Consider the following 26,966-nt stretch of genomic DNA (forward strand, 5'->3'; position numbering starts at 1 on the left):
CCAGACCCCACGGGCCCTTCAGGGACCCGCATCCGGGGCTCTTCTGACCCAGGCCCACCTGATGGAGCCGGACCCGGTTGTGTTTTCCAGGCTGTTTGTCCCTGAGCGGCCCCAGCAGAGTGACGGGCATCGTGGGGGGATCCCTGAGCGTGGAGTGTCGGTACCAGGAGGAATTCATGAGCAACAACAAATACTGGTGCAAACCCTCATGTTTGTTTTCACCGAATATTGTGGAGACCACAGAGTCAGAGAGAGAGGTGAGGAGGGGCCGCGTGTCCATCAGAGACCGTCCTGCAAACCTCACCTTCACAGTGACCTTGGAGAGCCTCAGAGAGGAGGATGCGGGAACGTACCAGTGTGGGATCGATGTGCCATTTTCACGTAACCCCACCTTCCAGGTGGAGGTGTCTGTGATCCCAGGTGAGCAGCCTCCGCCCTCACTCCAGCACCAGGCTGGTCACCCGGACCCTCAGGAAGGCAGTGGGACAGAGAGGCTGGGCCAGGATGACCGGGAGCCGGGTGGGCGGGGAGCTGGCTGTGGGTGTGTCTTGGGCCCATGTTCGTTTGCACACAGGCACGTCTCTGTCTCTGGCTGGGGCCACCCTAGAGTTACACATAGATACTGTCAAGGTGGGCATCTTCCTGCTTCATGAGCTGGTGGGCATCCTGCTCTGGAGTCCAGGCTGCCTGCTCTCCTCACAAGGGCATGTCTACTCTCAAGAGGCCCGTGTCTCTTTCTGGCCTGTGCAGGGTTCTGCCTAGGGGGGCACACTCTCACAAGGCCCCACTGCATACAGGCCAGCCTTGACCCCGGGGCCCTGAGGACCTGAGACGGGCCATGCCCCTGAGCCCAGGGGTGGGACCTGCTCCAGAGCCCACACCTGCGACGGGCTTCACTACGATCCCCGCTTCAGTACATACCCTGTCCTTGTGCTGGCCCAGAGGCCACCAGTGGCCCTACAGAGTTCTGCAAGGACCTCCTTGGGTTCTGGGGGCTTCTCTTGTAACCCCAAGGAAAGCTTACAAAGGAGCCCCTACTCTGTCCCTCTGGACTCGCCCTTCCCTGCAAGGCTGACCCTGTCTGCCCCTCTTGCTTTCAATTGGCATTGACTGTGCCCACCTGGCCAGGGTGCATCTGGAAGGGTGGGGGAGGGGGGCCCAGGGTGCTGGAGGCCTCGGTGAGGCCATGGTGGGTGGTAGACATGCACATCTGACCAGATGGCCTGAGTGACCTTGACTGTGTGAGTCATAGCCACATGGGGACGGAGTGTGGGACCCGGGGAAGGAAACGAGGCCTGCCTTGTGATTCTCCCGCAGCCCCTGCTACAGCCACCGGCCCCGAGAGGTCCACAGGCTCCCCAGGCTCTCCCACGACCCTGCCCGTGCCCACCTGGAGCACCGCATCTGGTCAGGAGACCCCCGACCCCAGCCAACCTCCTCGGTAAAGGGCCCAAGTCCCAGGACATTGTCACCTGGGTAGTTTCTCCTCTGGGTGAGGGGACAGGTGGGGGATTTGGGTCTGCCATCACCGGACTCCTCGTTTATTCCCACACCTGACTGTGAAGGTCCTACTATGTGCCTGGTGCTCTGCTGTGGATGCAGGTAAGACCACCCAGGCAGGATCCAGCTCTGATGAGAGTTGTGCTGTAAGGGGGAAGTCACGCCCTGGACCAGTCCACACAGAGCCCCTATGTAAATATGGCGGTTTGTCATGAGTACTACAGAGAGATACCAGTCACTGGGGTTTGGTGAGAGTGTGTGGGGAAGGTGATTAGATTTGCTATTTAAAACATGATAATCAGGGACGCCTGGCTGAATCCTTTTAGGAGACACCTGCAGGATTTGAGGACCCTGGCATTCAGGGTTCCAGGCAGAGAGAAAAGTGCAAATGTCCCACAGAAGGACCCTTCAGGACCCCGGCCCAGTGCAGGGAGGAAGCAGGTGCCCTGGGCATTGGTGGCTGCTGCACTCTGTCCCCTCCCTCTCCCCAGCCCTGGTCATTGGTGCTGTCCTGTTGAAGGCCTCAGGGTCGAAGGGCAGAGACAACTAAGGTGGTCATTTATTCATCCATCAACTACCATGCACTTTTTTTTTGCTTTGACTTTCCCCCATACAACTTTTCTAAATTTAATTTTTATTTTATATTAGATTATGAAGTATAGAGTATATCACAGACTTTTAAAAATTAATTTATTTTTTAGTTGAAGGGTAATCGTTTTACAGAATTGTATTGATTTCTGCCAAACACCAACATCTATCAGCCATGATTATTAGAGTATACCAGAGACTTTTCAGTGTTGACCTTTGGAGATACGTCCTCAGTTGCTATGTCCAATTCTTTGCGACACCATGGACTATAGACTAGCAGGCTTCTCTGCCCATGGACTTTTCCAGGCAAGAATACTGGAGTGGGTGCAGTTTCCTACTTCAGAGGATCTTCCTGACCTAGGGATCAAACCCACATCTCTTAGACCTTGGGTCTTTGGAGGTATCAGGCTGGTACCAGTTTCTACCAGTGAATAAAGCAGTCCCTTTCTTTTTGGGAAATCTGTTTACAGGACAGCAGACATCACACAAAAAAGCCGACTACTGATTACTATACCCTGGAAAGGATAACCCCACATGTGGAGGGCCTTGGAAAAAGTCCTCCTGCCCAGATCCCGCCAGGATCCCTGGTCTCCCTCACGTGATTCTCACAGCCACCTCCACCCTCATGCTCACAGTCCTAATTCTCTAGGGCTATTAATAAGCAGAGACAAGTGAGAAGAGGGCCATAGAGTGGGCTGCCCTTTCCAGGGGTGATGCTTACGTGGATGGTCCTGGACTCAGGGGACAGGGATGGGGGTGGGGAGGGACTGAGGGACCAGGGTCCCCACTAAGGATGCGGCTCCCTGTCTGTCCCCGTGTCCCCCACAGGCCCCTGCTGGGCAGCGCCCACTTCCTGCTCCTGGTCTTCCTGAAGGTGCCGCTGCTCCTGGGCATGCTCGGTGCTGTCCTCTGGGTCCACAGGCCTCTGAGGAGCTCTGCGGACAGGCAGTCAGTCCATTTATGAGAACCAGTAGCCCCCGTGTTCATTGTGTCCTCTTCAATGATGCAGTCTGAGCGCAGGATGGAAACGACCTTCTGTCCAGCTGTCCTGCATCACACTCCACCTCTCTCTCAGAACTTCTTTGTAACTTTTTTCCTAGAACATGGTTCTCATAAATCCAAAGTGTAACCTACTCAATAGGTTCTTCTGAACTCTAACCACAGATCAACGTTGAGTACGTACCTTCTGGTTAACTCACAGAGCATCGCTCATGTACTGACCTCTCGGGTGCTCTCCCTGCAGTCTTCATCCCCAGGAGTGTGCAAGCCTTCCTTCGGATCTGTTTTGATGGATCTGGGCAGTTCCGTGGTCTCCCCCACCATCTGTGCTACCACAATCACTCACCTTCCACAGGGCTCGGATCCACCGTGGGGAATCTTCCAGTTGCTGAATCTGTCTAATGAATTCCGCATGCTGAAGCTCAGGAAATAACAATGCAGAAAACTCATGAGTTCTTTGGGCCCACTGAGACTGAGTTCTGAGTCAAAACTCCATTGTTCACAGAGCTTCCTAAGCCTCTGCTCTGTCTAATGGACCAAAGGGCCATGTTGGGCTTCTCCAATTGGTGTCAGTTCAGAACAGAATCCAGAGTTGCCTGAAAAATTGGTTCTTCCCTCCTCATGCCCAGTCAGACTGGTTAGTGTGTTCAGGTCCTTTGTGGATAGCTGGTAGAACAATAAGAGTACACAGTTTATGCAACGTAACAGAGTCCTTCCTTCCTCCTGTTCAAGAGTAACTGAAACCCTTTCCCACCCCATCATCCAAGGCCTGTGGTTTTAGACCTGGTTCAAGTTTGGAAATAGATTGAGGGGCCATGACTATTTCTTCTGTCCAATAGCCTAGTCTCTCCTACTTATAGCAACAAAGAAAGGCTTGAGTAGGCTGCCCACCGATTTCAGTTCAAGATGTATCATGATGAACTTGTGGGCACCAAACATCTCCGAAAGGTAGGTTATCGGCATGGCTCGTCCATTTGAAGCAGCTGAGCCCGGGGGAATTTCACCAGCTTTTCATTCAGGAAATGTATACAGATGAACAAAGCAGCAAGCGCTAATTCAGGCAATGGTTCCAACCATGAACAAACAGAAGAAAGAGCTCAGCTTTAAAAAATTTTTTGCTTGAACATTAAATGTTCTTCCTGTTCTGGGTCTTCGCTGCTGTCCGGGGTACTCTCTAGCTGTGGCGTGCAGGCTTCTTTTGGTGGTGGCGTCCCTTTTTGTGGAGCATGGGTTCCGGGCACAGGAGCCTCAGTAGTTGGGGTTTCCTCACTCCAGAACAGAGACTGATCAGTTGCGGCAAAAGGCTGAGTTGCTCCGTGGCATGTGGGATCTTCCTGGATCAGGGACGGATCCCGTGTCTCCTGCATCAGCAGGCAGATTCTTCACCACTGAGCCCCCAGGGAAGCCCAAGAGCTCAGCTTTGTGGCACTCACATAGCAGCTGGTTGACACAGATAATTAACAAACATAAGAATACAGGTATGCAGACACGCAGTAACGTCAAAGTCCAAGTTGAAGAGTATCTTGGCATAACATCAAATCAGGTAAGGTGTTATTGGTGCAGTTGTGAGGGGTGACTTCTGTCAGGCTCCGTGAATAGGGCTGTATTTAACTGAGATCAGAAGAAAGAAATGGAGTGAGCCCTGTGGGCATCTGGAGGAAGAGCCTTTGGGCAAAGGGAAGGCCCGATGAAAATGTCCTGCCGTGGGAGCACTTTCGATGGGGATCCAGGGAAGACTAGGGAGCAGATGCCTGCAGGGTCCGGTGGTGCCGTGTTCTCCAAGAATCATGGTCCAGTCCTGTCTCCCAGCCTGAGCAGCAAAAGAAAGACCAGGATTGGAGAACTTGGTCTTCTGAAAGCGGGGGAGACCTGAGAGAGGCGTTCATCATTGACCCACTCAACAGCCAGGAGTTGAACTGCGACACGCAAATATTGTGGAAAGACACCAGGCCATGAGGCAAGATGAGGACCCTGCATTCTTGGGGTCACATCCCAGCAGGAGAGACACCTGGAACCCCAAATCCCAGGTCTGATGAAAGCCCAGGGGGTGTCATAGGCGCCAAGAGACCACAGATGGGGAGCCAGCATAACCTGGGAGAGCGGGTGAGGGTGCCCAGTCACGGGTGTTGGTGGGTCAGGGTGTTGGTGGGTCAGGCAGAGGGGCAGGGATTCAGGGGTCTGGACCAGGCCAGAGGTGAGCAGGGCAGTAGCCCGGGGTGGACCTGCAACGGGATGTTGAGGCCAAATGCTGGGCCTTTGGGTGCTGCCAAGAGCTGTGTGGAGGGAGCCAGTCAGGACACGGGGCTTTGCCCTGGGACGGGCAGGCCTCCAGCCCTGCTGTGCACTGGGACTCAGGTCTACTCCCTGTGACCAGAACTGGGGAGAGTCAGGATCTGCAGGGGAGCAGTGGGACACCCTGGGGTGTGCAGACCAGCTTGAGACGCTGGAATAGCCTACCCGAGGGCAGGAAAGCAGGGCCCCCCATACCCCACCCCAGTGCCTGGGAAAATAGGGCTTAAAGGCCCAGCACGGCACACGAACAAGCCACCTTCAGTGAAGGCAGTCTGTCTCCTCTCTGTGGGCTGTCCCCTCCCTCATCTCTGCACCGTGAAGAGGCCCCTGCTCATCACATGGATCCAGAGAGGCCCCATCAGCCAGTGCCCTCGGGCCCCTGGTGTACAATCACCCCTCTGTGCCATTGGTAGGGGAGGAGGCTCCTCTCAGCCCCGGGCCCCCAATTCCTCATCCCTCCACCCCCCAGCATCTTCTCCTCTGGCCTCCTGTCGGTTCCCAGTCTCTCTCCTGTTCTCAGAGGGGAGTAGACTCTGTCCAGAGGCGGAGCATGGAAAGGTTGGGAACCGCTATTCTGAGTCTAATGTAGGCAGCGAGGGGCCCAAGACGGGGGAAGCCACGGCCCGAGGGATGTGTACCCTGGGGAGAACCAGGGCCAAGGTGGAACGTAGGAAGTTGTCTGGGGTCACGGGGCAGACTTGCAGGGCAGGAAGTGGACTTGGGGATCCCACAGGGTGCCTGCAGTCCCAGGTCATGGGGACACTGACCCTGCGTCATCCCCACCAAGGCCAGCGAGGATGGATGAGCATGGCATCCTCATCGGAGTGTCCATCCTGACAGCAGGGGAATGATGTATCCCAGAAGCCAAGGAGGCCCCACAGAAGCCAAGGAGGCCCCACAGAAGAGGAACACAGCTTGGTGCTGCTGCCGGAGCGTGTGTGAGACCGAGAGAGGACCTGCTGTGCAGGGTGAGGAGGGGGCAGCATCCTAGATCGGGGGACCCTGGACGCGTCAGTCGCTGGTTTGAGCGGAGCTGAGGGCAGCAGGTCCGAGCACCTGGGCCAGCCGTGTGCCCTTCCCCCTAAGCTTCCTGCCCCCTGCCCCCTGGACCACCTGAGCTGACCCGGGACGGGACCAGGAAGCAGAGAGGCCCAGAGAAGCAGAAGTGAGGACTGGGAGGGATTCCTCTGAAGAGGCTCCACCCTGTCTCTGCCCAGGGCCTGGCTGCTGCAGGTGGCATCCCTGCTGGAAAATGACCCCGAGGGGCAGGGCCGGGTGGCTGCCTTCGGCTCTGCTGCTGCTCCAGCTCCCAGGTGAGCGGCTCAGCCCTTCCTGCGGGAGGGGAGGGGGCAGGGCTGGAGCTGGGTGAGCAGGGGGCCAGCAGTGGGGGGCGGGGAGAAGGTTCCAGAAGGGGCTGCCACCTGTCTCAGCAGCGAGCAGGAGGGTTCAGGGTGCGAAGCAGGTGAGGCTGGTCCACTGTGCTGGTGGAAGGGCGTGCCTGTGATGGTCACACCTCAACGTTCACTGTCAGAGATGACCTCTTGGCTCCTTCCATAGACACGCACACAGTTCTTTCCAGCCTGGGCCCTTCCCTTCTCCGTAGACACCCTCTCCTCTGTAAGGAGGGTACTTGTCCTTCCTCAGCCTCGCCTGGGTCTGAGGAAACATTTGCCTCCTGCCTCCACCTCCTCCAATCCTACAGGCCCTTTTCGGGACCCACATCCTTGGTGTCCCCAGCCCTGGCCCCCCTCTGATGAGGAGCTGGCTGTGTTTTCCAGGCTGTTTGTCTCTGAGCGGCCCCAGCAGAGTGTCGGGCATCATGAGGGGGATCCCTGAGAGTGGAGTGTTGGTACCAGGAGGGATTCAGAGACGACAACAAATTCTGGTGCACACCCCCGTGTTTGTGGAAGACTGTGGAGACCAGAAAGTCAGAGAGAGAAGTGAGGAGGGGCCGCGTGTCCATCAGAGACCGTCCTGTAAGCCTCACCTTCACAGTGACCTTGGAGAGCCTCAGAGAGGAGGATGCGGGAAGGTACCGGTGTGGGATCGATGTGCCATTTTCAGTTGACCCCACCTTCGAGGTGGAGGCGTCTGTGACCCCAGGTGAGCATCCTCCGCCCTCACTCCAGCACCAGGCTGGTCACCCGGACCCTCAGGAAGGCAGTGGGACAGAGAGGCTGGGCCAGGATGACCGGGAGCAGGGTGGGCGGGGAGCTGGCTGTGGGTGGTGTCTTGGGCCCATGTTCGTTTGCACAGAGGCACGTCTCTGTCTCTGGCTGGGGCCACCCTAGAGCTACAGGTGGACACCGTCAAGGTGGGCGTCTTCCTGCTTCATGGGCTGGCAGGCATCCTGCTCTGGGGTCCAGGCTGCCTGCTCTCCTCACAAGGGCATGTCCAGTCTCAAGGGGCCCATGTCTCTTTCTGGCCTGTGCAGGGTCCTGCCTCCGGGGGGCGCACTCTCACAAGGTCCCACTGCATACAGGCTGGCCTTGACCCCGGGGCCCTGAGGACCTGAGATGGGCCCACCCCGAGCCCAGGGGTGGGACCTGCTCCAGAGCCCGCACCTGCTCCGGGCTTCTCCACCACGATCCCTGCTTCCAGTACCCGCCCTGCCCTTGTGCTGGCCCAGAGGCCGCCAGTGACCCTACAGTGTTCTGGAAGGACCTCCTGGGGTTCTGGGGGTTTCTCTTGTAACCCCAAGGAAAGCACAAAAAGGTGCCCTCAACCTGAGTGGGCCTCCCTCTGTCGCTCTGGGGGACTTCCTCCTGCCCTGCCCGGCTTAGCCTGTTTCTCCATCTTTTTCTGCACTCTGCATCTGACAGTGCCCACCTGGCCAGGGTGCATCTGGAGGGGTGGGGGAGGGGTTCCCATGGTGCTGGAGGCCTGGGTGAGGCCATGGGGAGCAGTGGACACACACATCTGACCAGATGGCCTGAGTGACCTTGACTGTGTGAGTCACAGCCACACGGGGATGGAGTGCGGGACCGGGGAAGGAAACAGGGCCTGCCTTGTGCTTCTCCCGCAGCCCCTGCTATAGCCACTGGCCCCGAGAGGTCCACAGGCTCCCCAGGCTCTGCCACGACCCTGCCAGTGCCTACCTGGAGCACCGCGTCTGGTCAGGAGACCCCCGACCCCAGCCAACCTCCGCAGCAAGGGGCGAAGGACATTGGCATCTGGGTGGTTTCTCCTCTGGGTGAGGGCATAGGTGTGGGATTTGGGTCTGCCATCTCCAGGCCCTTCGTTTATTCCCACACCTGACTGTGAAGGCCCTACTACGTTCCTGGTGCTCTGCTGTGGATGCAGGTAAGACCACCCAGGCAGGATCCAGCTCTGATGAGAGCTGTGCTGTAAGGGGGAAGTCACGCCCTGGACCAGTCCACACAGAGCCCCTATGTAAATATGGCGGTTTGTGATGGGTACTACGGAGAGATACCAGTCACTGGGGTTTTGGTGAGAGTGTGTGTGGGGAAGGTGATTAGATTTGCTATCTGATACATGATAATCAGGGATGCCTGGCTGAATCCTTTGAGGGGAGACCTGCAGGATCTGGGGAGCCTGGCATTCAGGTTTCTGAAGAAATAAGGCTCCAGATAGAGAGAAAAGTGAATGCAAATGTCCCATAAAAGGAGGCTTCGGGACCTGGTCCAGGGCAGAGCAGGTGGCAGAAGCTCTGGGCATCACTGGCCCCTGCACTGCGGCCCCTGCCCCCCACGAGCTCTGGTCAGACGTGTCATCCTGTCGAAGAACCCCAGCCGCCAGGGGCGGAGAGAGCTCAGGAGCCAATCATCCATCCATCCATCAGCTACTACCGTCACTTTTTTTTCAACGTTCACCATATGACTTTTTTAATGTGAAAGTTGAAAAAAAAAGTGACGGTAGTAGCTGATGGATGAGTGAGTGACTCCTGAGCTCTCTCTGCCCCGTATATATGCCGTATATATGTTAGAGTACACGGCAGATGTTTAAAGGCTCATCTTCAGAGATATCAGGCTGGTACGAGTTTCTCCCTGAATAGAACAGTTCCTTCCTTCATGGAAAATGCTGTTTATAGGAGAGGAGACACGACTGATTACTGTACCCCGGATAGGGTAGCCCCAAGCGTGGAGGACTTGGAAGGAATCCTCCTGCCCAGATCCTGCCGGGATCCCTGGTCCCCCTCACGTGATTCTCGCCCTCATGCTCACAGGACTAATTCTCAAAGGGATTGTTAAGCAGAGAGAGGAGGGGCAGAGGGCCTTAGAGGCGGGCTGCCCTGCCCGGGGGTGATCTTCGTGTGGATTGTCGTGGCCTCAGCTCTGGAGGGCGGGGATGGAGAGACCAGGGCGTTTCTCAAAGGATGCGGTTCACTGTCCCCATGTCCCGCACAGGCCCCCGCTGGGCAGCGCCCACTTCCTGCTGGGCCACGCCCACTTCCTGCTGCTGGTCTTCCTGAAGGTGCCCCTGCTCCTGGGCACGCTTGGTGCGGCCCTCTGGGTCCGCAGGCCCTCGAGAAGCTGAGAACCGGTGACATCTGTTGCTATGCCTGCCCAGGGTCACAGCCCCCTCTGGCGGATGGAAATGACTGCTGACCAATAAATTCAGTGCCAGTGTTGCTCTCGGAACACTCGGTGAACTTTTGGGAAACTTTTTCTTGCAATGTATCATGCAAACAAAAGAATATGCCTAATAAATGCCTACTCTTTAAACCAGGAATACTCTATAACTCTTGAGTGTGTACCTTGCAGCTTAAGTAATAGGCATCGTTAACACTTTTGAAGCCCTAACGAAGTTCCTCCTTTAACTCTGGATTTTACATCCATCATCTCCTTTCTTCATGGTTTTACCATATATACGCACATGATTTTCCAGAGCATGTATGTATACACACATACAGGTCTGTCAACCCAGCACCTTCTTTGTCAATTTAATTTAATGTTTGTTTTATAATGGAATAGAGTTGATTTACAATGTTGTGTTAGCTTTAGGTGTATAGTAAAATGATTCTGTTATACATACATATCAGTTCAGTTCTCAGTTCAGTCACTCAGTTGTGTCCAACTATTTGTGACCCCATGAATTGTAGCATGCCAGGCCTCCCTGTCCACCACCAACTCCCAGAGTTCACCCAAACTCACGTCCATCGAGTTGGTGATGCCATCCAGCCATCTCATCCTCTGTCGTCCCCTTCTCCTCCTGCCCCCAATCCCTCCCAGCATCAGAGTCTTTTCCAACGAGTCAACTCTTTGCATGAGGTGGCCAAAGTATTGGAGTTTCAGCTTTAGCATCAGTCCTTCCAATGCAGAGTTCCAAAGAATAGCAAGGAGAGATAAGAAAGCCTTGCTCAGCAATCAGTGCAATACATACATATACATATATCCATTTTTTAGATTCTTCTCCCATAGAGGTTGTTCCAGAATATTGACTAGAGGTCCCTGTGCTCCACAGTAGGTCCTTGTCGATTAACTATTTTATTCAATATATATAGTAATATGTGTATGTTAACCTGCAAATCCTAGTTTATCCTCCCCTCAGAGCATTCATATGTTTCTAACAGTCCCCAAGATGACTTTATTTTCATTTTTCCAGATATTTTTAGATGTAACGGATGTACAGCATCAATCTCCCCGTGGTGCACACCATGCCTTCTCATCTCTTCATCTGCTGTTATCGCAGTGAACACGGGTGTGCGGATATTCTTCGCGATCCTGTTTTCACTTCCTTCTGATACACACCAAGAAGTGGGATGACCAGGTGATACGGTAGTTCTTCTCTTCAGGTTTTGAGGAGCCTCCACACTGTTTTCCATAGTGCTAAGGGTGCACAGCGATTCCCTTTTCTCCACACGCTTGCCAGCACTTGTTAACTGTCGTCTTCTTGGTGATTGCCGATCTACAGGCGTGAAGCGATTTGCATTTCCCTGGTGGTTAGTGACGCTGACTATCTTCTCATGGACCTGTTGGCCACGGAATAGACACTTTGGAAAACTGTCTACTCAATTTCTCTGCCGTTTTTCTTTTTGGCCACACCTCTTGGCTTGTGGGATCTTAGTTCCCCAAGCAGGGATTGAACCCATGCCCTAGGCGGTGAAAATGTGGCATGCTCATCACTGGGCTGCAGAGACGGAATTCCTCACTGTAATTTTTAAATTGGATTTTTTTTTTCGTGTTGAGTTGTATGATTTCTTTATGTATTTGAGATGTTAACCCCTTATCCCGAAGTATGGTTTGCAATTTTTTTCTCCCATTCTGTAAGTTTCCTTTTCATTTTTGTTGATTGCTTCTTTTACTGTGCATAAGCTTTAAAATTTGATGCAGTCCCACTTAATAATTTTTGTTTTTATTGATTATGCTTTGGGTGTTACATTAAAAAAAATCATTGCCAAGACCAATGTCACAGAGCTTTTTCCCTACGTTTGATTTTTGTGTATTCTTGGACTTTTTTCCTAGACTCTTTATCCTGTTTTATTTGTCTAATTGACTCTGAAAACTGGTACAGCGTTGTTACAGCTTTATTAAAAGCCTTGTTATCTGATAGGACATTACTGCACATTGTTGTCTGACATTAGGAGTCTTTGCAAATATTGGCCATTCCCTCTCCCATATAAATTTTACAATTAATCAAATTTAAAAGGAAGAATAAACTATGTTGAGGAAGAAAAACCCACAAGGTCATTTCAATTGAAGCAGAAAAAAATATTTGATAAAATTTAACACCTTTTCATCATGAAAAACACCCAAGAAACTAGAAATAAAAAGAGAAACTACAGTATATAGCAACCCTGCTAAAACCTGACTCGTTCCTTCTAGCTTCATGCATAGACAATCAAATCACCTATAATAATTTGGAATTTGGTTTCTTCATTTCCTGTTCTCATTTCGTTTCTTGTTCTGTTTACTCCATGAGCCAATCAAAGCCTTGCGTCGAAGTCATCCTTATGAACCCCCCGGTCTTCCTCCTGCTTTTAAAGGGAAGCCTTTTCATGATTTGCCTTTTTTTCCTTTGGCTGTACCCTGAGGCTTGTGGGACTTCCCTCGTGGCTTAGCTGGTGAAGAATCTGCCTGCAATGTGGGAGACCTGGGTTTGATCCCTGGGTTGGGACGATCCCCTGGAGGAGGAAACAGCTACCCACTCCAGTATTCTGGCCTGGAGAATTCCACAGACTGTATAGTCCACAGGGTTGCAAAGAGTTGGACATGACTGAGCGACTTTCACTTTTGGCATTGAAAGTGTGGAGTCCTACCTACTCGATCCCCAGGGACGTCGCTACCACTGTTTTTAATGTTTGCAGAATGTTTCCTTATAGATATCTTTCCATTCCTAGCTTCTCATGAAAAGTACTGGATTTTTATATAATGCTTTGCATGCTGTCGTTCAGTCATCCAGTCGTGTCCAACTCTTTATGACTCCGTGGACTGCAGCACACCAGGCCTCCTTGTCCCTCACCACTTCCTGGAGTTCACCCAAGTTCATGTCCATTGAATTGGTGATGCCATCCAACCATCTCATCCTCTGTCACCCCCTTCTCCTGTCCTCAACCTTTCCCAGCATCAGGGTCTTTTCCAGTCAGTCGGCTGTTTGCATCAGGTGGCCAGAGTATTGGAGCTTCAACTTCAGCATCAGTCCTTCCAATGAGTATTCAGGGTAATGTGGTTTCTCTCCTTTATTATATTCAGTTCAGTTCAGCTCAGTCCCTTAGTCATGTCCGACTTCTTTGTGACCCCATGAACCGCAGTACACCAGGCCTCCCTGTCCATCACCAACTCCCAGAATCCATCCAAACCCATGTCTACCGAGTCAGTGATGCCATCCAACCATCTCATCCTGGGTCATCCCCTTTTCCTCCTGCCCTCAATCTTTCCCAGCATCAGGGTCTTTTCAAATGAGTCAGCTCTTTGTATCAGGTGCCCAAAGTACTGGAGTTTCAGCTTCAACATCAGTCCTACCAACGAACACCCAGGACCGATCTCTTTTAGGATGGACTGGTTGGATCTCCTTGCAGTCCAAGGGGCTCTCAAGAGTCTTCTCCAACACCACAGTTCAAAGGTGTCAGTTCTTCGGGGCTCAGCTTTCTTCACAGTCCAACTCTCACATCCATACATGACCACTGGAAAAACCAAAGATTTGACTAGACGGACCTTTGCTAGCAAAGTAATGTCTCTGCTTTTTAATATGCTGTCTATGTTGGTCATAACTTTTCTTCCAAGTAGCAAGTGTCTTTTAATTTCATGGCTGCAATCACCATCTGCAGTGATTTTGGAGCGCCACCCCCCCACCAAAATAAAGTCTCTCACTGTTTCCATTGTTTCCCCATCTATTTGCCATGAAGTGATGGGACTACATGCCATGATCTTAGTTTTCTGAATGTTGGGTTTGAAGCCAAGTTTTTCCCTCTGCTCTTTCACTTTCGTCAAGAGGCTCTTTAGTTCTTCCTCGCTTTCTTCCATAAGAGTGGTGTCATCTGCATATCCGAGGGAACTCCCTAAATTTTTTATAGCAGCAACAGACTTGCTCCACCTTCCCAGAGAAGTGAAGATGCTGGGGCAGTGAACTGACTGATTGTGAGAAAATGGGGAGACTCATATCCCAAACCCTTTCCTACGTCCCATCACTTTCTTGGTGCCCATTGCGCCCTGGTACGTGACTAAGGTCTTCTTACTCCTCCCAGCCCTTCTGAACGTGTGCTGAGCCACCAAAGCACAGGCCTTCCAGGGACAGCTCCCCGTCCAATTTGGGTCTGGACACCTGGGAAGAAATACCCACACCTGCCTCTCAGAACTGCTCTTGAAGAGTTTTACACCTGGGTTATATATATTGTGATCTGAATTAAATGATATCTGGTTAAGATTAGAATTTGTCCTATTATTAGTGAGGAAACCCAGTCCACTGGCTTCTTCTCAGCCTCTTGTCCTGGGCTTTTTTCTTTTTTGGCTACACCCTGTGGCATGCAGGATCTTAGTTCCTGGACCAGGGATGGAACCCAAGCCCCCTGCAGTGGGAGCACAGAGTCTTAACCCCTGGACTAGAGAAGCCCCTATCCTGCGCTTATTTTAACCCTACTCTTCACCTAGTGTCTGAAGTCTTGCCCAGGGTACGAATAAGCACACTGTGCTAACCATATCCCAGAACTCTGTTTTTGGAACCTCTCATACATTTCCTCTTTAAATTCTCATAACAACTCTTACTAGTCCATTTTACAGATATAAACACAGAGGCTCAGAAAGAGTAAGTAAGTTGTCCATAGTTATATGGCTTATATGTGGTGCTCATGGGGTTAGAGCCCAGGTTTGTCTCATTTCGTAGCTGGCACATTTATGCGCTTGGCTGTAACACCTGGACAGAGGCATCAACAGGTGTGCCAGCACAGACACCTGACATGCGCATTGGAGAGTTTCCCGCTGCTGGGACCCATTGCTGTCATGGAGAATCATTTCTGGAGTTGATACCAGACCCAAGGCCTGGTAGGTCAGATACCCGCTCCTCTGACCCTTCTGCAGACACAGGCCCCCTTTCTCCCTTGCACAGCTCCCTAGCTTCCTCTTTCTTACCTAGTGCAGACTCACATGCCCTGTGACCCAGCCCCGCCAAGAGAGAACACTGCTTATGCTGAATAATTAAAAGCAGGAAACACTCACTCTATAAAAGGAAGCGAGTGAGTAAGAAACTCAAAGCTTGTCTGGACGGGCAGAGAGCACCAGCCTGCCTGTGCCCAGAGCTTTGAGAGTCAGCTGGCACCTGGGTGTGCTTCCCAGTTTGTGAGTCAGTAGGGAGAGGAACCTGGAGGTGGGACCATGTGGCTGCCCTCATCTCTGCTTCTTCTCATTCTCCCAGGTGAGGGGGCTGGGGCCCTGCAGGGGGTGACGGGGTGGAGGGTCTGTCCCAGATATGTGTGCATGCTACGTCGCTAAGTCGTGTCCAACTCTTTGCTACCCCATGGACTATCCCACCAGACTCCTCTGTCCATGGGGTTCTCCAGGCAAGAATACTGGGGTGGGTTGCCATGCCCTCCTCCAGAGGGTCTTCCTGACCCTGGATTCAAATCCACATCTCTTGCATCTACTGCCTTGGCAGGTAGGTTCTTTAACGCTGTGCCACCTGAGATGCCCTTGTCCCGTGGGTTCTTTAACGCTGTGCCACCTGAGATGCCCTTGTCCCAGGTACAAGGAAGAATATCTTGGGGAAATGAGAGGTGACTTTGTTAATTTATCCAGCAAAAGCTCATTAGGTTCCTCTTTGTACCAGGCAGGCCTGGCCCTGAGGAAGGGAAAAGAGAAATAGGACTGACCATTAAAAAGAGGAGCCGCTGGCGGTCCAGTGGTTATGACCCTGCACTTTCACTGCTGAGGGCCCGAGTTCAATCCCTGGTCAGAGAACTAAGTTCCCACGAGCTGAGCAGAACAGTCTTGTGGCAACCATCCATCTGATGAGCCTGGGAGAATGTGAGGATCAGCTCTTCACATGGAGAAGAGGGACCAGTGTTCCTCAGAGAGGGAACTGCATGCCAAGGGTTGGAGGCTCGAGAAAGGATGCTGGGTTCGTGCAGAGGGAGCTCTGAATTCTCAGAGAGCCTTGGGGTGACTGGTTGGAACTGAGGCTGGGAGTGCCACAGACAGGACTCTGAAGGGCCTGGGATACCCTGCCCATTAACAGAGGCTTTCAAAGAGGAAGCTGCTGGGTGACTGAAGGGGCTTCTCTTCTATGGAGAACCACTGCCCTAGCATCCAGGAATCACTGAGGAAGCTTGCACAATGTAGGCAGTAGGTGTGGGTCACAAGTCCTCTCTCTCCAGGCCTGGGGACTGACCATGTGACATTCACAGACCACTCTGTAGAGGGGCCGCAGGAAAGAGCACAGCCAAGGAGTCTGGAGAGCCGAGTTCCGGTCCCTTGTTGGATTTCTGGTGGGATGGGAGTCCTTGAGCCTTTTCTAGCTCTAATGATGTAGGACTCTGCCACTCAGATGGTAGGGCTGTGGGTGTCCCCGAATTCTCACTGCCATTGTTGATGGTACTGATGCTGAAGAAGCCTTCTGATGATACCTGTGGACGGCTTGTGGACTGGCTTGTCTGTGATGGCCATGTTCACTAACAGTGACCCCAGATGGCCCAGACTCCCAAAGGATGGCTACTCAGAATGTCTGCATACCCCCTGCCCCTACCGGGCTCCAGCTTTCCATCTGAGTCCCAAGCCCAGCCCTCCATCTCCTCTCTCTCTTAACCTCAATGTCCAGCTCACCGGGAGGCCAAGGAGAAGGGCATGGGTGGACTGTGTTGGGATCACATGCTCTTACAGGCATGTACACAAGACACTCACCCATACATACATACATACCTATGGAATCACATGCCAGTTCATGTCTATATTCTCACACGCTCATAATACACACACACACACTCGTACAGACACACGTGTATTCACTCACAGGGACACAGAATAACACACACACTTGCACAGCTACACACACACACTCACACAGGCTGATTGGTGGGTTGGGGGGAAGGTTTGCCTTGAGAGAGGGGATGGGTCCCTCCTCTTCCACTTCTGAATGAACTTGGGCATGAAGTTAGTCAAGGATGAAAAAAAAGCAAGCCAGTCAAGTTTTCACTTCTAGACACCATTAGCCACCCTGGGTTTCCTCTGTGAAAGGCAGGAGAGAAAGTGGACGTGGTGAAGTCACAACGACCCAGCTTCTGGTTGGACATTCATCTGCTTGGTATCCTGACCCCCAACAACCCCAAGAATGGAAGAAGAGATTTCTGTTCTTCAAAGAGCAAAGTGTTGCAAGAATAGCCAGGGGCCCAGATCAGCACCCCAGAAACGATTTCTCTTAGCTTGGGCTGGCATGATGTCTGGGGAACACCAGCCCAGACCCCCAGACCCATAAGGGCAAACTAAGACAGGATCAAACCTCACTGCACAACGCATGTTCCCCGGCACCTCTGCTGTGAGCCCCCCTGGGGTGAATTTGACTCATTTTTATGCGTCATTTGTCACTCGCCATCAGCCTAGATGTGGAGATTAACCACGATCTCGATTTTGCGACAAGACTGTTCACCCAAGAATTTTGCCAAGGGGGCAAACTTTCCTGAAAGATTGACATGGAAAAGAAAGGTTATATCTCAAATTCACGAAAGAAAAAAAAAAAAAAAAAAACTGAAATTCAAACAGCCAGGCTCCTCTGTCCATGTAGTTCTCCAGGCAAGAATACCGGATTGGGTAGCCATTCCCTTCTCCTGGGGATCTTCTAGATGGACGCACGGATCAAACCTGGGTCTCCCGCATTGCAGGCAGATTATTTACTGTCTGAACCACCAGGGAAGCCCCAAACAAGCTTAGGCTTTAAAAACCCATCAGCTACATTTCTTAGAGTTCTGCTCCCAGGTCAGCAGCACTGTCGTATCATTTTTCTCTCTTCCTTCAGAACAATTCTTGGGGGAGTTCCCTGGAGGTTCGGTAGTTAGGACTTCTCGCTTTCACTGCTGGGCCCGGAGGTTCAATCCCTGGTCAGGAGCTAAGATCCCGCAAGCTGCAGTGGAACGGCCAAAAATCAACAACAAAAAACTCTTGAAAATACACATAGGTCTAATGAACAGTTTATTATCCATCATAATCTCTGTTTATACCCCCCCATGTATTTTTAAAAAACAAGCCCCATCACATTATGAGTGCTTGACCATTCTGTTAAATTCCCTACCCTGGGGTGGGTAGCGTTTCTGTTTCCAAGTATCCACACCTGTTTTCTGTTGTTTATGATCACCAGCAGATAGAATCTGTATTCACTGTGCTTTTGCTTCCTACTGTGATGCTGCTGCTGCTGCTGCTAAGTCGCTTCAGTCATGTCCGACTCTGTGCGACCCCAGAGATGGCAGCCCACCAGCCTCCGCTGTCCCTGGGATTCTCCAGGCAAGAACACTGGAGTGGGTTGCCATTTCCTTCTCCAATGCATGAAAGCGAAAATGGAAAGTGAAGTCACTCAGTCGTGCCCGACTCTTAGCGACCCCATGGACTGCAGTCTACCAGGCTCCTCTGTCCATGGGATTTTCCAGGCAAGAGTACTGGAGTGGGCTGCCATTGCCTTCTCTGCTTCCTACTATAGCTGTGTTATTTATTTTTAAGAGGAAAAAAAAGACCCTTTCTGCTGACTCTTACATTAGATTTTAATTAACATCAATTCCTGTCTTTTTTAGCAGTTCTCTTAATTGACTCCTTTTTAATGAAAAAAAAAAGCTGTTAATTATGTTCATTATTATTATCAGTTAATTATGTTTTTGAAGATTTTGATAAAATAGAAATGTGTGACTTAGAAAGTGAAATTCCCACTCAAAAACCTCAAACTCAACACTAATCACTTATTAAAGATGGATTTTTCCCCCTACGCATGGGCTATCAAAATATTAAGGAAGTGGAATCACACACTTTCTGTCAGGCAACTTATTTTAACCTAATAGCAATATATCTGGGATGTCTTTCCCATCATTATAATCTGTCTTTTCTTTTAACGTGTATGTAGTTATTTGGTCGCACTGGGTATTAGCTGCAGCGTGTGGGATCTAGTTCCCTGACTGGGGATTGAACCTGGGCCACCTGTTTTGGGAGTGGGGAATCAGCCCCTGGACCACCAGCGAAGTCCCTGTCTCTTTCTTGTAACCATGTGTCGGAGAGATCACAGTCTATTAGCCCAGCCTCCCACTGCTGGCGTTTGGATTTGTTTCCAATGTCCACTGTTTGGTCAGCAATGCAGCTAGCACGCTTACACTTCATTTCTCATTGGAGTGGAAACTATAGTTGATCCTAGACTTGGATGAGTCTGTCTGAGATCATAATGACCAGCTTCTTTTCAAAATTAATCATAAACTTCAACAGTACCAACCAGGATCCAGACACTGTGTGAGTCACAGGGGCTGGGGCTGGGAAGAGAAAAAAAAAACACGAGTTCTGTGCTCCTTGGAACAGAGCGTCCTAGCAAGAGAGGCAGAGAGAGAGACTGCTAAGGATGGTAAAACTCCAGTGCATCATTCAGCTTCCTGTAAAGGGCTGTGGAGCAGTGAGGGGAAGAGGAGGAAGGCTGCAGAGGAGGCTGAACCTTGAAGGAGACCTGGAGAATGACGAGGAGACAGGCAGGGCTGGGAGCGGGGGTTTCTAGCTGGAAGGAAGGAGAAGGGCAGTGACATAGCCTCTTAGGAGGCAGCGTCAGAGTCAGGGAAAGAGGAAAGTGGGGGTGGGCAGAGTGGGAGGCAGGGAGCCACAGGAAGTGGCACTGGACAGAGAACAGGGGTCAAGACTGTAAAAGACCTAACGACCACACTGAGCCATTAAAAAAAAAAAATCAACCTTTTTCTTGTTTCGGAGCAGAGCAGATTATCAGTGTTGTGACAGTTTCAGGTGAACAGAGAAGGGACTCAGCCATACACACAATGTATCCATTCTCTCCCATGCTCTCCTCCCATCCAGGCTGCCCGGTAACATGGAACAGAGTTCCTTGTGCTGGACAGTAGGTCTTTGCTTATCCATTTTAAGTATAGCGAGCTCAGACATTTAAAATTCCAAGGCAGTGGGAAGTGACTGCAGGAGAGGTCCTGAAAGATTTTAAGTGCTTCTGGCAAGTGTCATTGAGGAGGATCTGGGGACCATTTTGGTACAATACTCCAGTGGCGATGTGCAGAGGAGACAGGAGGAGGGGCGTGCTGGGGGCTGGGGGAACCCCGCAGCGTGCTGCTGGTGTGACCCAGGCAGCAGAGCAGGGCTGCGGCCAGGCTACCGCTGATGGGGCAACTCCTGAGTGTTGAGGGTTACACACATCCCCAAGAAGAACCTGCAAGGTGGAAAGCAGCTAGCCAGTTTACAAACAGAAGCAAGGCTCAGAGATGAAGCAACCTAAAGTTTCCCAACTAGTCTGTGGCCGACAGGTCTTTCGGGGTCCAAAGCTCAGTCTCTTTCTAGCATGTCAGGCCGTCCCCGTGGACCTTGACGGCAGAGGAAACAAGACAATCATTTGGATAAGCATTTTTGAGGTGTCCTGTGCTAAGTCGCTCAATCCTGTCTGACTCTTTGCAACCCTATGGATTGTAGCCCGCCAGGCTCCTCTGTCCATGGGATTTCCCAGGTAAGAGTACTGGAGTGGGTTGCCAATTTCTTCTCCAGAGGTCTTCCTGGCCCAGGGATCAAACCCGAGTCACCTGGATTGGCAGGTGGATTCTTTCCCACTGAGCCACCAGGGAAGCCCCCGTTTTTGAGGGAGCGCTGACTAATTGGTTACCCGTTAGTTGTGGAGGGGGAGGGAGGGGACAGGGCAGTGAAGGTGCCAGGGTCCCCAGTTAGAGGTGCTCATGGTGGTGCTGATTTGAGGAGAGAGTAGCATCAGCTCTGCTGATTGAAATCTACATTTCTTTCTTATCATAACCGAAAGCAGGGTCAGGCTGCTCGCTGCTCAAAAGCCATTAAAGACACCAGGTTGGTGGAAAGTTTGCTTTAGTTTGGATGCCAGCAACAGGCCGGGGTGGGTGCTGGGCATGGACACCTGTCGAAAGGCTGACCCCCCTCCCACTGACAGTCAAGAGGCCAGAGCTTTTACAGACTGCGGGAGGGGGCCCCATGCAGAAACAGCACAGTCGGCTCTGACAGTCAACTTGAAGTTGGTCATCAGTGGTCTGACCAGCGTCATTGTATTATTTTAAGTACAGTTAGTCTTCAGTTCCAGGGTCGGTTTGTTCCCATTTCCCTGAGGCCAGTTCTTGGAACTGTAGTAACTTCAGTTCAGTTCAGTTCAGTCGCTCAGTCATGTCCAACTCTTTGCAACCCCATGGACTGCAGCACGCCAGGCTTCCCTGTCCATCACCAACTCCTGGAGTTCACCCAAACTCATGTCCATCGAGTCAGTGATGCCATCCACCCATCTCATCCTCTGTCATCCCCTTCTCCTCCTGCCCCCAATCCCTCCCAGCATCAGAGTCTTTTCCAATGAGTCAACTCTTCACATGAGGTGGCCAAAGTACTGGAGTTTCAGCTTCAGCATCATTCCTTCCGAAGAACACCCAGGACTGATCTCCTTTAGAATGGACTGGTTGGATCTCCCTGCAGTCCAAGGGACTCTCAAGAGTCTTCTCCAACACCACAGTTCAAATGCATCAGTTCTTCGGCACTCAGCTTTCTTCACAGTCCAGCTCTCACATCCATACATGACCACTGGAAAAACCATAGCCTTGACTGGACAGACCTTTGTTTGCAAGATAATGTCTCTGCTTTTGAATATGCTATCTAGATTGGTCATAACTTTCCTTCCAAGGAGTAAGCGTCTTTTAATTTCATGGCTGCAATCACCATCTGCAGTGATTTTGGAGCCCCCCAAAATAAAGTCCGACACTGTTTCCACTATTTCCCCATCTATTTCCCATGAAGTGATGGGACCACATGCCATGATCTTCGTTTTCTGAATGTTGAGCTTTAAGCCAACTTTTTCACTCTCCTCTTTCACTTTCATCAAGAGGCTTTTTAGTTCTTCTTTACTTTCTGCCATAAGGGTGGTGTCATCTGCATATCTAAAGTTATTGATATTTCTCCTGGCAGTCTTGATTCCAGCTTGTGCTTCTTCCAGCCCAGCGTTTCTCATGATGTACTCTGCACATAAGTTAAATAAGCAGGGAGACAATATACAGCCTTGACGTACGTCATGGCTATAATCTTGTCATCTGTAATTAACTTTTCCACCTGGCGAGGGGCTCATCATAAGACTGCTCACAGAGCACAGCTCAGAATGGTATCTATAGCCCTTGGGAAGGAACTAAAGGTCTCTGACTATGCTTAAGGACGGGATCGCTATCATCTGGTCTCTCCTGACGGTTTCTCTTGGCTTCTGCGTATTCTCACTTCTCTAATGAAACTTATTCATGGCCTAAAGTTTTTCCACAGATGAAAGGCAGGCAGAGGACACGAGGGGCAGGTGCCACAGGGTTCCGCTCCACTGCACTGTGGCTGCTGTGACAAATTACCACAAGCCTCGGGGCTTGCAATGACACAAATTTATTTTCTTACAGTTCTGAAGGTCAGAAGTCCAAAATGGTCTTACTGGCTTACACTCAGGAGGTCAGCAAGGTTTCTTCTCTTCTAGATGCCCTACAGAAGAACCAGTCTGCTCATCTTTCCCAGTTTCTAGAAGCCGCCCACATTCCTTGGCTCGAGAGCCCCTTCTCTGTCTTCAAATCTCTGATGCTGACACTAACTCTCCTTCAGCTCTTTCACTTTTTTTTTCTTTTTTGATCACGTGGCTGGTGGGAATCTGTGTTCCCTGACCAGGGATTGAACCCGGGGGTGCAGTGAAAGCGTGGAGTCCTGACTACTGAGCGCCCGGGAAGTCCCTTCTGCTTTCACTTTTAAGGACCCTTGTAATTACAACGGACCCAGCTGGATAACCCAGGATAAGCTTGCCCTCTTGAGAGCCTTGTTTCAGTCACATTTGTGAATTCCTGGCAATTAGGATGCGTGCTCAGTTGCTCAGTTGAATCTGACTCTTTGTGACCCCATGGACTGTAGCCCAACAGGTTCCTCTGTCCATGGGATTTTCTAGGCAAGATTATTGAAGTAGGTTGCCATTTCCTACTCCAGGGGATCTTCCTGGCCCAGGAATCACACTCGCGTCTCTGATATCGACTGCATTGCAGGCGGATTCTTTGCCACAGAACCATAGGTGAAGCCCAGGACGTGAGCGTCTTGGGAGGGAGTTATTCTGCTTCCATAAGTGCAAACCCCAAGTAACTAAAATAGTTTCAGGGAGAAGGTCTGAGGTGTGAGAGGTGACACCTGGTGCAACGCACCTGACTGCTTCCTTCCTGCACAGACCCCAGCCCTGGCCCTGGGGCTCTGGGGCCATGGGATGGGCAAGAGGGGCTTCCTGTGAGCTTCTCTTGGTGTATCGCCCCGTGGTCAGGGCACAGATGGTCCTGGCACAGAGTGTGTGTGTATCTGAACACAGTGAGTTTAAACGTTCAGTTCACAGAAAACAGAATACCTAGTTCCACTCCCGGCAGACCCTTGCTGGTTCCTCCACGCCAACCCTCCATGAGAGAGAGGAAGTGTTGAAGGAGAATGAGTCCAGATGGAAGAAGCAACGCATTCAGTTCTATGACTGTCGGGACGTCCCTTGTGGTCCAGGCGTCAGGACTCTGCGCTTTCACTACTGTGGCCCAGATTCAGTCCCTGGTTGGGGAACTGAGATCCCCAAAGCTGTGCACCGCAGTTCCCCTCAAAAGCATCATAGCTCTGTAACTATTGACTCTGGGAAAGAGACATCCGGTAAGCAGTAGGCTGGGGCCAGGGCTTCCCAGGTGGCACTAGAATCTGCCTGCAATGCAGGAGATGTAAGAGATGTAGCTTCCATCCCCGGGTCAGGACGACCCCCTGGAGGAGGGCATGGCAACCCACTCCAGTATTCTTGTCTGGAGAATCCTACGGACAGAGGAGCTTGGCAGGCTACAGTCCATGGGGTCACAAAGAGTCGGACAGGACCAAAGTGACTTAGCATGCGCACAGGCAGGCTGGGGCCAAGGGGAGAGTTGGGGCTACAAACATGGGTTTGGGAATCATCAGCATAAGCAAGAACTGAAACCAAAAGAATGGAGAGTCACTCTCTGGGGGCGTAATACAGTGAGACAAGATAAAGGCTGGAGGGGGGACCCTGGCTCCTCCTCGGGAAAGCTGGCTCAGACTGGGGACGCCTCTTCCCACCTCGGTGCCCAGTGATGTCACGTGGATAGCCTGACGTCAGCCACGGGAATATTTACACTCTGGAAATTGGAAAGCACTCCAAACCGGAGATTTATTTTTACCCCTGAGGACGGGTTGTTAGGTATTTACCAACACAGCACCCCTGTTGACACCAAGATTTAAAGAGGAAGGGAGGGAAGAGAGCCCGTAGAGGCCTTGGGGACTGGGTGGTTGGAGAAGAGGAGAAGCTGGTTGAGAACAGTGTTGAGAGTACATGGGAAGAAAGTGCCAGAAAAGCAGATGCATTGAGCGGGTGTAGGGACACGGGGACCAGAGAGACCAAGGCAGCTGATGGGGAGAAGAAGGTGGACTTGAGGCATCAGCTGGGGGGTTCTGGGAGGGCCGGGCACCCGGGTGCAAGCTCGGACATCAGTCTGGCCCAGCTCTGGCAGGAGCTGGATTCTGGGTTCTGTTTTCCAGGCTGTTTGTCCCTCCGAGGCCCAGTGTCCGTTTGGGGCCGGGAGTGGGAGTGAGTCGGTGAGCGTGCAGTGTCACTACGACTCTGGATGGGAGACCCATAAGAAGTGGTGCCGGGGAGCGCAGTGGGCCTCATGCCGGATCCTCGTGCAAACCCAGGGATCAGAGCGAGAAGAGAGCGGAGCCCGCGTGTCCATCACGGACAATCAGAGAAACCACTCGTTCACAGTGACCGTGCAGGAACTCAGGCAGGACGACGCAGACACTTACTGGTGCGGGATTGAGAACCCTGGAGCCAACCTGGGGACGCAAATTAAAGTAACTGTTGCTCCAAGTAAGAGCCTCCTTGTCTACGCTCCGGGGCCCTGGTGCTCAGGATTGGAAGAATGAAGTCCCCTCCCCACCCCTCCCTGAGGGCAGGAAAGAAAGGATGGCGTGTCTGAGAGCGAGTGTGAGTGAGACTGAGGGACAGACGGATGGGGAGGAAGGGGAAGAGACCAAAGCAGAGCATCACTTCCCAGCCCGGCTGCCCACCGCCTCCCCGAGGTCTTTCCCAGGCCCCTGCAGTGATGTCCCAGAGCATCACTCTAGGGAGCGGCCAACCTCTGGTCATCACACCCGGGACCTGTCATTACACAGAGGGGCACAGAGGGACATCTGGGGTGACCCAGCGTGTCCCAGGGCCACCCAGCGTGCTCTGGGGCCTCTGCTCTCTGGAGACCAGGCTGCTCACAATAAATCATCTTCATAGTTTCTCATAATGAGAAATCTTCATCACTGTCACTGTTCACTATTTCACTGGAAGGGATCGTCTTATCCACCAGCCTTCCAGAATCCCCCTCGCTCATTTCCATGCCAGTAACTAGATGCCCTGTTTCCAGAACTGTCTGTTCTTGAGCCCTGTTTGCTTGGGCATTATTGAGCAGAAAGGACCAGGGATTCCCACCACCTTCATCCAAAAAGTTCCACTCGAGGTGTGATTCTTCTCTCTCCCCAGAATAAAACGCAGTGCTTACCTTTATTTCATTTTCTCTTGGACGCTTTTTTAATCAGAATGTAATTTTTTTTATCTTCAAAATTTATTTTTTTTGAAGTACAGTTGATTTGTGGACGCATTAGTTGTTCAGTCATGCCCAACTCTGCAACCCCATGGACTGTAGTCCACTCTGCCCTTGGGATTCTCCAGGCAAGAATACAGGAGTGGGTAGCCGTGCCCTCCTCCAGGGGATCTTCCCAACCCAGGGATCCAACTCCATAGTTGATTTACAATGCTGTGTTAATTTCCACTGTACAGCAAAGGGATTCAGTTAGTCATCTATTAATATATACATCCTTTTTCTTCTTTTAAATTTCTAATTGGAGGATACTTGCTTTACAATGTTGCGTTGGTTTCTTCTGTAAAGTGAAGTAAATCAACCATATGCATACAATTTCCCATCCCTTCTGAACCTCCTTCCCATCACCCCCTCTTCCCACCCTGCTAGGTCATCACAGAGCACCCAGCTGAGCTCCCGGGGCTACACAGCAGCTTCCCACTAGCCATCTGTTTCACACGTGGAGGATGGGACGAGCCGGGAGACTGCGACTGACGTATTTGATTTATTCCTTTTGGCCACACCTGGAAACGAGGCGGGAGATGACCGTGTGTTGTGGTTCAGATGACTTGGTAGAAAGGGGAGAAACCAGAGGGACTGCAGCCAGAGAGAGGAAGCCCCCTGGACCAGGGGAAGGGGGTCTCCCGAGAGGGCTGAGCGCGGTGGGGCGTGGGGAGGGGAGCACGCACCCCACTCTGGGGCGACTTTGCCTGTGTGTAGGGGAAGCTGCTCTGACCATAGTAGGAAGCCAGGTCTCCAGGAGGACGACCACCAGCCGTCTAGCCGCGTCCTCCCGCCCCCACAGCAGGTGAGTAGCTGTGGTCCTTTTTCCCGCAGCCTCTCCTGTGGGGCCGTCAACCCTCATGCAGTCAGTCACCTTATCCTGGAGCCCCCCGCGGTCAGAGCCAACGCCCCAAGCCCACCCACCGTGCCCCTCCGCCCAGGCCCCTCCTCATCCTCTATCTTCCCATTCGAGCCCCGGCCAGACATCTGCTCTACAGACTCCTATTGGCTTCCCTGCTGGAGGGGAGGTTGCAGGTCCTCTGCCCATTCAACAAAACAGCACAGATGACTTTTGAATGCGGAGGGAGACGAGACACCAACCTCCAGGTTTAGCAGCCTGGAGCTGGCAGTCGTGGCAGTGGTGAGAACACAGAGCCAGCCTGCTGTGGGTGACCAGCAGGTGCATCTCCTGCGCTGAGATGCGCTTCAGGCAAAGGTGAAATTGGAGAGGGAAGTGGGCACAATACTGAGCAAAGTGCAAAGCTGAGCTATTCCAAGGGGCCCTCAGGACTGAGCCGTGAAGCAGGTCCCTGGGAGTCTTCAGACGGGGCTGCCGAGCGCA

Source organism: Capricornis sumatraensis, chromosome 8 (assembly GCF_032405125.1).
Source record: "Capricornis sumatraensis isolate serow.1 chromosome 8, serow.2, whole genome shotgun sequence".
NCBI classification, from domain to species: Eukaryota; Metazoa; Chordata; class Mammalia; order Artiodactyla; family Bovidae; genus Capricornis; species Capricornis sumatraensis.